Raw genomic sequence first — 13,060 nt, 5'->3', positions numbered from 1 at the left:
CCAGGTTAGACTCAGTAAATCAGGAGATAAGAAATGGATAACCCAAATTTTATACTGAAATGCATAACATGCAAAAAAAAAAAAAAAAAAAAAAAAAAAAAAGCCCCAAAACTTAAGATTGTAGTGTTGGGCAGATCCTTTATAGAAGACTCATGAAAAGATAAAGGCAAGAATCTCAAAGGATGAAAAAATACTGATGATGGTAACCTGCACAGTTTGAGAAAGTATCTATATTTCACTAAACCAATGAAGTATAGAAATTTTTAGCACAGGAAGTATATTTTTCATGTTTTTAAACTTAAATACAAAATAAGAAAAAAACAAAAACATTGCCAGGTACACAGAGGATTTCAATATAAAGCATTTCAATTTCAAGAAAATCTATATAGTAAAGACTACACATTGTTTTCAAAGCTGTCCAACTTTTGTTTCCTTGTAGGTTCTTTTGTTGTAATTTGCACTTTTTACTTTATTTTCCCTTCCCTTGTCCAAGAAGCCTACAATTAAGCATAGGCATATCTATAAACAAACACATATATGTAAGAATGTACTATTATGCTTATTACCACTTGTCATCTGTTTCTCTGAAGGTGGATAGCCTTTTCCTTCCTAAGTCCAGGTCTTTCCATGTTTTTCTAAATCAAGCAGCTCACCATTTCCTACTCCACAGTAATTCCTATTCAATCACATTCTATCTGAGAGATTGTCTATGAAAGTTTATCCCCAATTTTCTGCATTCCTTCTATTCTTGGCTATATATGTTTTATTTATACAAGAAAAATAATCAGAATTATCCACTTTACACTTCAACAATGTTCTCACCTTATAAAATAGTTTAAGGTCTGATATGACTGAATCTATTCATTTACCTTTTTTTCCTTTGCTTACTGATCTTTTGTTCTTCCGAATGAATTTTGTTGTCATTTTCTTTCTAATTCAATAATATAATTTTTAAGTAATTTAATTGGTATGGCACTAAGTAAATTGATTAATTGGTCAAATTATCTTTTAAAAATAATATTGGCTTTACTTACGCATGAAAAATAAGTATTACTTCAATTATTTAAATATAACTATATTTGTATAAAAAGTGTTTAATGTTTATATTCATATAGTTCTTGTGGATATTTTGGCAAGTATGTCAGATGTTCCTATCACTCCTCACTTTTCTACTTTACTTTTATTTGGTCCTTGCCTCCTTATTACTTAACGTACTCACTTCTCCAAGAATCCCTCCCTTGCCCTTTTGTTTCAATCTTCATTCTGAAGACTGTTATACCTGATACATTGCTCCCTCTTTAATCCATTCCCTATGAAAATAAGGGTGGTCCTCCCCTCATTAGTTTCTTATGTATTGATTTTTTCCTTTTTTAGCCCCATTTGTATGAGATAATTGCTCCCTTTCATCTGTTCCTACATTTATCCTATCATATTCAGCTCAGCCCAAGCTGTTCTTTCAAGCTATCCAAATAAAAATGACAGTCACAAAAGAATTGATAATATTTTCATATGTAAGGAATTTGATCTCATTGAGTTCTTTATAATTGTTTCTTAATGTTTACTTTATATTTCCCCAGGATGTTATATGTTGAATTTTCCCTTAAGTTCTGGGGATTTTGTCACAAAAAAAAGGAAAGTTTTTGAGTTTCTTAAATGTCTATTTTTTTTCTTTCAATATTATACTTAATTTTGCTGCATAAGTTTACACTTCATTGTATAACCATAACTCCCTAACTGTATATATCCAAGACATACCCTCCAACACAACAGCTACTAGATTTTCTGTAATTTTTATTGTAGCTCCATCATATATAACTTTTTTTCCTTGTTTCTTCTAATATATTTTTCCCTTACCTGGGAGCTTTGAAACTTGATTATGATATTCCTGTAAGTTTTCCTCCTAGGATTTCTTTCTGATGGTGATCGGTGGATTTTGTTTCTATATCTGTATTGCCTTCTTGTTCTAGAATTTCAGGACAATTTACTTGATAATTTCTTGAAATATATTAACAAGATTCTTGTTTTTATCATAATTCTCAGATAGTTCCAGTATTTTTACATTATTCCTTGATCTGTTCTCCAGATCAGTTATTTTTCTGATGAAGTTTCACATTTTCTTCTAACTTTAAAAAATTATTTCTTTGTCTCATTAGAACATCATTCTCTTTGCCTGGTTCTCAAGGAATTATTTTTTTTCTTAAGTTTTTGATTCTCTATTTCAAGTGGTTGACTTCCTTTTCAAAATTTTCTTGAATTGTTTCATTTTCCCCCTAATTTTCCCTCAATCTCTTTTATTTGTTTTTTTAAGCTCTTCCAATAAATCTTTTTATGCTTAGGACCATCTGACATTTCTCCTTGAAAAGGGAATGGCTTTTTTAGTTCCATCATTTTCCTCTGAATAAGAACCCAGCCAGATCTTTTTGATCCCCATAGCAGCTATCTATGGTTAGGTTCCTTCTCCTTTGCTTATTTTCATTTTGTTGTTGTTGTTTTAATTTGTATTTAATAGCTGTTGTATGATCAGGTTCTAGTCCCAAGGTATGGCCCAAGTCCTAGGTCCTTCTTACTTTCTGAGGTCTGTCCCAGAAGCTAGATTAGAGGCCCCTTCCACGATGTCCTGAAAATAATCTTACTCTCTTTGGTCTTTCTGGTAGCTGCTAACTACAGCTGCTCTCTCTTCCCTAAAACCAAGGACTATGCTCTCTTGCAAGTGTCCACAGCCAGCAGAGTCCTCAACCCTTTACTATCTCACTCAACAGGTATATATATATATATATATATATATATATATATATATATATATATATACACTAGTTCTTTCTTCCCAAAAGCAGCAATCCAACCACAATTCATCTGGTCAATAGTTGTGCTTGTTACCCTCGATGCTGGAAGATCTATTCAGCTGTCAGACCCTCACTCATTCTCACAGACAGGCACAACTTGGGAAATCAAAGTTTCTAAGGCTGAGGTTGTCTCTAAACTCCAACAATCCCCCATCCCTTACTTCCCTGTTTGTTTATTCCACAGAGTTGGCCTGAAGTATTTGCACTACACCAGGCTAAACTTTTGCCCTAGGAGGCCAGCTTTTTCCTCTAGTCTTCTAAGGTTGTCTTAAAACAACTGCTTTCTCTGACTTTTGTTTATTTCTGCTTCTCTGAGGCAATGGTCTGTCTTTTTTTATGGAGGAAAGTTGGAGAGCTGAAAGTTTTCTGCTTTATTCTGCTGTCTTTGCACAGTCTTCTCTCAAAGTGGTGTATTTTTAAAACCTATTATCTAGAATTGAAAATTTATCAATGCATCAAGTTGTATAGTGATGGTAAAGGCCCCTAATGAAGACAGCAATCTACATGCATAAATATATTGTATCTGTATTACTTCTAAATTACTAACCTATTTTATTCATTTATTTGGTGTTTTATGTGGTGATATGCATCACAACAAATCAAAAAAATTACACTCTAATATACTCAAACTTACAGTACTAAGGAACTTTTTGTGAAGACATTGCAACCTTGAAACTAAGAGGAAGCCCTAAGATTATATTTATTTATTTTATAAGTGCTTTAGCAGGATACATATATTTCTACACATGTCAAGATCCATGTTCATGATCTGCCTCTAACATATACTTGCTCTGTGACAAAGGTCAGTCTCAATCTTTTTCAACCTCAGTTTCTTTGCCTGTAAAAAATGGTGACACAATCTTGTTGTGAATGTCAAGTAACAACATCACTAATACTAATATATACATTAGTATAAATATTAACATACACTAATACTAATTCTTTTTTTTTCTTTTTCTTCTGAGGCAATTGGGGTTAAGTGACTTGCCCAGGGTCACACAGCTAGGAAGTGTTAAATGTCTGAGGCCAAATTTGAACTCAGGTCCTTCTGACTTCAGGGCTAGTGCTCTATCTACTGCACTACCTAGCTGCCCCTAATACTAATTCTTTAAAAAGAACTTTCTTACCTGGGTCTGCTTCACTTTTCTCAATTATCACAATTATACAAGTTTTTAGAATAAGGACTTTAGGGGCTATCTAGTCCAACTAGTACATGAAAGGAATCCCAGCAATTAAAGTCTCAACAAATAGTTAACCAACTTCTGCCAGAAGATCGCCAAAGGGGGAAAAATCCATGACTATCTAGAAAATAGGAAGTTGAATTTTAGGACCTTTAAGCTTCCTCTATTCAAGATAAATTCTGTTATCCTACAGTATTTATTAAGTGCCTACTAAGTGTTCAGCACAGCACCATGCAAGGTACCAATAACAGAAAGACAATAACAAAATTCCTCAAGAATGATACATTCTATAAAAAGGCATAAGTGATAAGAACAGGTATGCATATAAATATATGCATTACAAATAGAAGATGCCATCAGACTAGAGGTACTAGCAACTGGATGTTGAGATAAGGAAAGGCCTTATATAGCAGAGCCAAAGGATATCAGAGACAGCATTTTCTGACTATATAAACATAATCCTGGGATCCATATTCAGCTTAATCTCAGCTTCCCTTAAAGTAAAATATCCAACAGAAAAGATGTTGTCAGTTGTCAAAAAGGTTTTCCCATTTCATCACATATAAATATCATCTTGGAATGGAAAAATGAAAACAATCTAGCGTTTTAAGATTAAAAACTGATACAGAGCATTAAAGGAACTTGCCTGAGATTGTACAGTTGGATGGGGTGGTCAGGACTAGAGCTTTTTTTGACTCCCGAACCACAAGCTGCCCCTCAAGTTCTATGGTTTCACCCAATTCCTTTGTTAGCACTCACACTTAACAGCATAAATAAGACAATAAAATACTACATAATCATAATGGACAAACTGAGATCAAAATATTTTCATGAAAATGAATACACTTGAGAGAATCACCTCTATTCCTAATGAAAAATTCATTCAGTGTCTTATTTCTCAATAATCTCACTAATAGAATCACTATTCATGGGTTAGAAAAAATATAAGCAAATAGGATTCCAATGTGTGATTTGGTGATTCCTGTTAGGGAAACTTGGCACTTTGGGTTAGAGATGTCATGATCCATACCAGCTTCTTGTATAAAGTCCTCCTCAACGTGACTCCAATCTGAATTTTCAGTTCTAATTCTAGTATACCACGTTAAACAGTCTACTTTCCAATCAAACTTTTCTAAGAGCTTCTCCCCATACACATATTTAACCTTTCTGAATTTGCACACACTATCCCCTACCTACAAGATTGGAATGTATTCCTCCTTTATCCCTCCCTCTCAGAACACTTATATTTAAGCTTTAACTCATGGACCATCTTTTCCAAGAAGCTTTCTTTCCAGCTGTTAATAGTATCTCTCTCCATTCTTGTCTAGAATGTAATTTATCTGTGTACAAGCTATATTTCCTAGGTAGAATGCAAGCTCTTAAAGGGCAAGAAACTTTTTTTCCATTTTCTTCTTCTTTCTTCTTCCCAGCATCTGTCAAATACTATATGCTTAATGAATCACTAAATGACTGACTGAATGAATGAATGTTTATTGAATTAAATTCATCCTCAAACTTGTCATGGGAAGACAGAGAAGGAAAATTCACCAGTGTAATAGATTTAATTAAATTTACTAGTTTCAACCTTCTTATTATATGAAGGGGAAAGATGTAGGGAAAAAATTAGCAGTACAGGCAGAAGAGAGTACAAATAGAGGTACTTTTCATGGAATGGCCCAGAAACATATTTAGAAAAAGAATTGGAAAAAGAATTTACTGTAAGGTTCAAACAGTAAAGTATGAATGGTAAGACTGGAAATGCCAATTGCAATTGAATCATGGCAGAGCAGAAAGAAGGGAGATAAGTTTTGTTTTAGACATGTCAAAATTGAGGTAATGATAGAAAAATCTAAGTGAGATATGCATCAAGTAGAGAACTAGAAAATAAAAAGTCTGTACTGGAGCTATAAATCTTGAGAGCATCTATACAGAGAGGCCAATTTAAGCTACAAAAACCAATAAAGTCAAGTCAATATGACACCTACTGTGTATAAGCTATCAGGGAAAATAATCAAGTGAAGAAAAAAAGAGGATTCAAGCACAGAATCTTTGGGGGAATTACCTATATTTAAGGTAAGAGGAAGAGTTAGCAAAAGTGACAGAGAAGAAAAGAGAGGCAAGAATTTGGAAACTGAGTGGATGCCCATCAGCTGGAGAATGGATTAATAAATCGTGGTATATGAATGTTATTGAATATTATTGTTCTGTAAGAAATGACCAGGAGGATGATTTCAGAGAGGCCTGGAGAGACTTACACGAACTGATGCTGAGTGAAAAGAGCAGAACCAGGAGATCATTATATACAGCAACAACATTATCTAACAATCAACCCTGATGGACATGGCTCTTTTCAACTGAGATGATTTAGATCAGTTCCAATAATCTTGTGATGAAGAGAGCCATCTACACCCAGAGAGGCCTGTGAGAAGTGAGTGTGATTCACAACATAGCATTTTCACTTTTTGTTGTTGTTTGCTTGCATTTTATTTTGCTTCACTTTTTCTCTTGTGCAGCATGATAATTGTATAAATATGTACGCATATATTGGATTTAACATATATTTCTACCATGTTTAATATATATATTGGACTACTTGACATCTGGAGAGGGTATAGGGGAAGGCAGGGGGTGGGGGTGGGATTTGACACAGGGTTTTGCAAGAGCTAAAGTTGAAGAATTGTTCACGCATTATAAAAAATAAAAAGCTTTAATTTAAAAAAAGAAAAAAAGAAAAGAGAGGAGGAAATCCAGCATAACGCAATATCATCACAAAATCATGCTGAAAATCACATTCTCCTCTGAGAAGTGAAAAGTTACCTCAATACCCATGAGAAAGAGAAAAGGAACCAAGAACTAATGACAATTCAGGTGGTAGAGGAGACAAAAGATAAATACAGAATGAGGCATGAGTACAAATGAGGAAGAACCTTGTGGGGCAGGAACAAACCAGTGGGAGTTTGGATAGGCAGGCATTTTCCCCTGAACTTTTCCCCTCTGTGATCTCATAAGATCTATGCATTAGGAAGATTACTTTGGCAACTGTGTGAAGGATAGGTCGGAGAAATGAGGTCAGGGTATCATTTCAATTGTCCACATGATAGGGGCCTGAACTAGTGAGGTAATAGTGGGAAGAGGGAACAAGAGCACCCCAGAAGCTAAAGTAAGTGAGACAGAAAGAAATTAGTCAAAGGGCAGAGAAAAAGTCCAAAGGAAGCTGAATTAGATTAACTATATTCACCCAAAGATGGTACTAAACACCAATAAACATCAAACAAAATATTAACAGCACAAGCAGGCAGAAGTTTTGAAAGAAAAACAAAACAAGAAGAAGAACAGGAAAGTGGGACAGCAATGAAAATTTGAGTTTGTTTTTATGGGCAAGTAGGATGTTACCAAGCAGTCCTGGAAACCTCACCTACTTGTTTGGTGGTGAATTACGCAAGACTTGTAAACTGGTGACAAATAAATGGTTACTTACAATTAAAAGAGCAAATGAGGATCAAAGAGAACATACAAAAGGGCTCTGCAAACCTTAAGCGTTACTATAAATGCAAGGTAAGCAAGAAGCTGAAATAATGCATCAATGCTCTGAATAATTTAGAGCTTGATATTCACGTTCCAAAATAATGTCATCAAGAAAGATTTCTTTCCCTTATCAGTCTCAATGGGTGACTATTTCCCATATCTGAAGTAAGGGAGAAGAGGAGAAAAGTCTGGAGGTCCCAGAAACCACTCCTTTAAACATGTCAGATTAGAAGTTACAATAGTAATTACTAATAAATAATAATTATTATTATCATTATTATTATAAAACCACTCATCCCTATGAAAGTCTTCATCTAATGCTCAGAGGTGACCCTGAGATCTCCAAGACTGCACTAGCAAGACAAGTTCTCTCAAGTCCTACCCAAGCTGGAAAATTCTTGAGTACCAGCCTGGCAACAAAATGTGTGTCTGTCACCTGAGGAACCAATGCACTATGTTTGGAAAAGCTAAGGAGCAGAAGACTGATTAATTTTGGCCAAAGCAACCCCTGAAACTATTTCCAAAGGACTAGAGAATTTGTGATCTGATTTGATGAAAGGAATTCTCATTGCAAAAGTAATCCATTTTTTAAAATCACAACTTTTCTTGTACATCAGAAAGTGCATCATTAGACGGCACTTAGTTTATGGTGCTTTCTCAAAAACTTTGTGACATAGGTAGAGTCAACATAACCAGACATATTTGGGTCATATCATTTGATTTGACCAAGGTTACATTGCTAATATGTTCTCTCCATAATACTACCCTTGTATGAAGGCAATAGGTAGATTGAAAGGAAAGATGAAGGAAGAGGTAAAGGGAATTGAGGTATACAAGGAAGCTTGAGAAATGGAGTTCTTTGTAAGAAGGTCCAGTTATAGCATCACAGATTTAGAACTGCAAGGGAGGCAGGCTGATTTCAAAAAAGTCTGGGAAGACTCACATGAACTGATACTGAGTGAAGTAAGCAGAACCAGGAGAACATGGTACATGCAAGATTATGTGATGATCAACTATGATAGACTTAACTCTTCTCAGAACTGCAAAGGACCTCAGAGGCCTTCAAATCCAATAAATTGAGGTTCAGAAAAATTAAGTGACTTTCTAAGAGTCACACAGCTAGTAAATGTTTGAAATGGAATTTGAACTCAGATCTTTCTTACACCAGATCCTACTTTAACCACTACAACTCACTGCCAACTAAGTATGTGATTGTAGAATACAGGTGATCTCTGATTTTTTTAAGCTTCCACTGCTGGCCCTATTTCAAGATTAGTTGTCATTTCTTTCTATAATAACATCTCACTTTAGAATTCACTTGCACTATATCTTTTTCACAAAAGAGAACTAGGAAGCAAGCCAAAAAGGAAAAAAAGAAAGTGCCTAAGTAGTCTAAAGAGAGATCATACACAAAAATTCAAAAATTCACATCTTGTTCTCCAAGTATAACCTCATAAGCCCTAAGTCATAAGCCCATAACCTGTTTCTCCTCATATTTAGCATTATTCTAACAAAGATGGATGCATAATTTCTTTTTCTTCATAAGTCAATACTAAAATAAATTACAATAGAATGCATTTTTAAAGAACACACTAAATAAAAGCCTGAAGACTTTTTTAAGGTCAAGCAGTCTTCTTCACTTCTATGCCTGCCAAAGGCAACCCCAAACACACATGCAACAGAAAAATAATTATGAGTATCCTGGATTGTCAACAAATGGTTAAATTACATTCAATGTCTTGTACTTAAATAAGGATGGGTATAAGTGGAAAGGGAATATATATCCTCCAAATGTTTAAGCAGTCAGAGTTTTAAGGTTAAGCTACAGGTATATGAAAAAATAAACAGTTATACAGAAAACTTATTTCTAGGACAAAAGAATTATCATTATACTTGTATTAATGTTAATTCAGCACAAAAATTGGTTCCTTTCTGATTTAGGGAATTGAAGGGAATATATTACATACATACACATAATACATTTATACACTCTTCACTCATAATTTAAAAATCTGATTACTCCTCAAAAGTGTCAACCATTTGTGGAAAAATGAGAAACTTAAGAATGGTTGGAAAAAATGTGAAGAGAATAATTATAGATGGGAATGTTCTGGAGGACCAAAGATTAAAAGCTCTGGGGGAAGAGAAGCAATCTGGAATTCACTGATCTATATTTAAGTCAACAAAATCTCTAAATCTGAAAAACTACAAAACAGTAAAAGACTTTAGTGAGCAGAAAGACTATCTGCAATCCAATTTTAAAAGAAAAGTCTTTTACTGCATCAATAGTAGCCATTTGACCTTCACCCTAATCAATATTATAACCAATATTTATCACTGATCCTAAGTACTTTTTAAAAATATATTTTAATAGCATTTTATATTTCTAAATACATGTAATGTAATAATAATTTTCAACATTCCTTTGTGTAAAACTGTGTTCTAAATTCTTCCTCCCTCTCTTAGGCTTCCCCTTTCCCCAAGATAGCAAGCATATAGGTTAAATATGTGTATAAAACAAAGTTTCTTTTAAAAATTCCTAAGTTCCAACTATCACCTTCTATGCTTATGATCCTCAAACCTATAGTTTGGGCCCTTACCTCCACCTCTCATTTCTAGCTTCCTGAAAGTAAACTCCACCAAAAAATTTTCCCATCACCTCATGTTCATCCAAACTGAATTCATCATCTTTCCTTCAAAAAGAGCTCATTCTCTTAACTTCCTTAGTCTAGTCAACCATAGCACCATTTGCTTGGTTTCTTGAGTTTTTAAAAGACATCTGTGACGAAGATGTCTCTCCACAGCCAAACAGTAAGTCCTTTTGAGCCTTTTTGCACAAGGTTGCTCTCATCTGTCTTGTTTCCTACTTCCACTGCCAATACTCTTTAACACCTTCATTAGAGTCCAGAAAACTTTCAGATGAATTCCCTGCCTCAACTGTTCTCCCATCCACTGTGATGTAGCCAGATTCATACCTCTAACTATTGCTTCCACCATGTTGTTCCTCTCCTCAAACACTTTCCCACTGCCAAAAAGATAAAAGTCAAAATGTCTTAAGTTAACATTTTAAGCTCACCAGGATCAGGCTCTTCCAGTCTTATCTCCTATTACCCTCCTAAGCAAACTTTTCCTCTGTTCCACTCAAAAAGGTCTTATCTACTCATGGATCTCTCATCCCCATATCCAAACTTATTTCCAAGGCCTCTCAATTTCACTTTTTCAGTACCTCTCTTTTCTCTCTTCTGATACTGCTACCATCTGGTGCAAGCCTTCATCACCTTATACCCAGACTATTACAACAGCCTGTGGTCTGCCTCAAGTCTTTCCTCATTTCTTCGTCTATCTCCATTCATCAAAGTGATATTCCTAAAGGGCAAGTCTGATCATGTCAATCCCCTACTCAATAAACTCCAATAGATCCCTATCATCTCCAGGACCAAACACAAAATTCTCTCTCACCCTCCTTACCTTCCTTTAGGGCTCCACTCCAATTCCACCTCCTCCAAAAAATATCTTTCCCTGACCAACCCAGCAGAACTGAACTATCCCTTCTTTGGATTCCAATAAAACTTCCTGTGTGTACTTCTCATCTGGCATTAATCCTAGCCACCTTATTTGGTAGGATGGTTTTTGTTGGCATATTTATGTTTTTTTAACACGTCATTTTCCCAGTTTTAAATCTTGAACCTACTAGAGGGCAACCACTATACCTCAGACTTTACACAGCATCTGGCAGGCACAGAAATATTTTATAATCTGTACTACCACCCTATTGTTTTTCCACCTATTCAAGAATCCTAGGTGATGGTTCTTAAGTTCACAATGCAAAAAAAAATAATAATTTTTTAATAAAGAATGCAAGGGTATGCTTCTTTCATTAAAAAATGACCTTGAAATATCTTTTAAACTTTCTGCTTTAAAGGGTCTACACAATATAAAAAGAGATGGATTTGGAATCAGAAGACCTAGCCTTTGAACTCTGCCAATTGTTATCTTCATGACTTTAGCCACATCCCTTAACTACTCCTGCTCTGACCAAGCAGTCTTAAGGTCCCTTACTACCTATATGACTTTTAAGCCTCTGCTTATCTATAAAACGAGGGCACTGGACTTATGACCTCCAAATTGCTTAACATCTTCCTTCAGACATCTAGAAATATGGCGGGCTATTTTTTGTTAAAAGTTTCTTTAAATAAAGGATCTAGCCACTTTTTTAGTTGCATGCTCTATACCTTTTGAACTTTATCCTCCATGAACCCAGATCTGTTTTACAACCTACAAACTCAACCTTCAATTGACTGTGTACCTATTCTCTGTAAACACAATGCCTATAACACAATGTCTGTCAGTCATGGGAAAGGGGGGGGGGGGGAGAGAGGTTATGAAAAAAAAAAAAAAAAGGCAGGAAGAGTTCAGAAATCACCAATATTAAAATAATACAAGTTCTTCTGGAAAGACTCTTTTGCTTCTCCTTTAAGTTTTTCTTTTCTGACCTGCCTTCTCATCCAGCCAAAGTTACTGCTTACCAAAGAACTGGTGAGTTGCTGCCTTAGGCCTTGCTTGGGCTCCTTAACAATTCAGCATTCCTGACTTTTTTCCCCTTTTTTCCTGTCCAGCTTCCAACTGGCTAGCTCTGCAGCTTCTAAACTCAGCAGTACATACAAGCTAAGGTAGAACAGATAGGGCTAATTCTCACCTCGCCCCCAATTCCAGACAGTTTCATTAATTTGTATGGAAAAAGGGGGAAAAAAAACAAAACCTGAAAAAGATCGAGATGTAAAGAAACTAAAAAACTGTAAGTTTCTAGAGAAAGACCCAAGTCCTGGAATCTCAATGTAATTGAATTAGACAGACTTCCCCAATTACATCTTGGTTCCCTCCAGGAACATACCTAGATGACACAGGGATTGATGTGATATAGCTGAATCATATTTCTGGTACCCAAGTAGTTGTCTGCAAAGCTATCGAAAATTAGCCTAGATGGCACTAAGGACTATCTTACTTGAGCATTGCATCAGATGTGGAATTCACTCTTGAAGCTTAACATTTTGCCTCTGTGTCACTGGGGTCTAGATCCCAGTTCAAATAATACTTTATAGAAACCCCAGGGGTAATTAGACTAGGAAAAATGCAGAATGACTGACGGCTGCAGTTCTTTCTTATTAGGTACTGATAAAATGGAGATTTAGACAATCAGACCCCAAGGCCTCCAAAAACTGCCCCTTAAGTAGATCATGTTGCAGTTTATATAATCCTATAGCACACTAAGCAGGCTGGGCCAATGTGTGGCGAACCTATGAAAAATTCATGGCAAAGGATGGCCCTTACTTTTTAAACTCACATTTCCTTTGATTTTGTTTCAAGAGCTTCAAGAATTTCTGAATTCATTTAATGAACCAATGGCCTTAACACTCTCCAACTTCAATGTTTTACTTCATCATGATTACCTCCAGGGGGGGGGGAAAAAAACAAAACTACAATTAGGAGTATATATTTGGCACCTGGTTTCCC

The 13,060-nt window shown here is 35.3% G+C and overlaps 1 protein-coding gene across 15 annotated transcripts in view; it reads right to left on the bottom strand.

Annotated features, from left to right (window-relative positions):
- Positions 1-13,060, bottom strand: part of WNK2 (WNK lysine deficient protein kinase 2) — a 363,168-nt gene that overhangs the window by 216,192 nt on the left and 133,916 nt on the right. The window lies entirely within an intron of this gene.

This window comes from Sminthopsis crassicaudata, chromosome 1 (assembly GCF_048593235.1).
Source record: "Sminthopsis crassicaudata isolate SCR6 chromosome 1, ASM4859323v1, whole genome shotgun sequence".
In the NCBI taxonomy this organism is placed as follows: Eukaryota; Metazoa; Chordata; class Mammalia; order Dasyuromorphia; family Dasyuridae; genus Sminthopsis; species Sminthopsis crassicaudata.
This window is presented reverse-complemented; position numbering and strand designations above follow the sequence as displayed.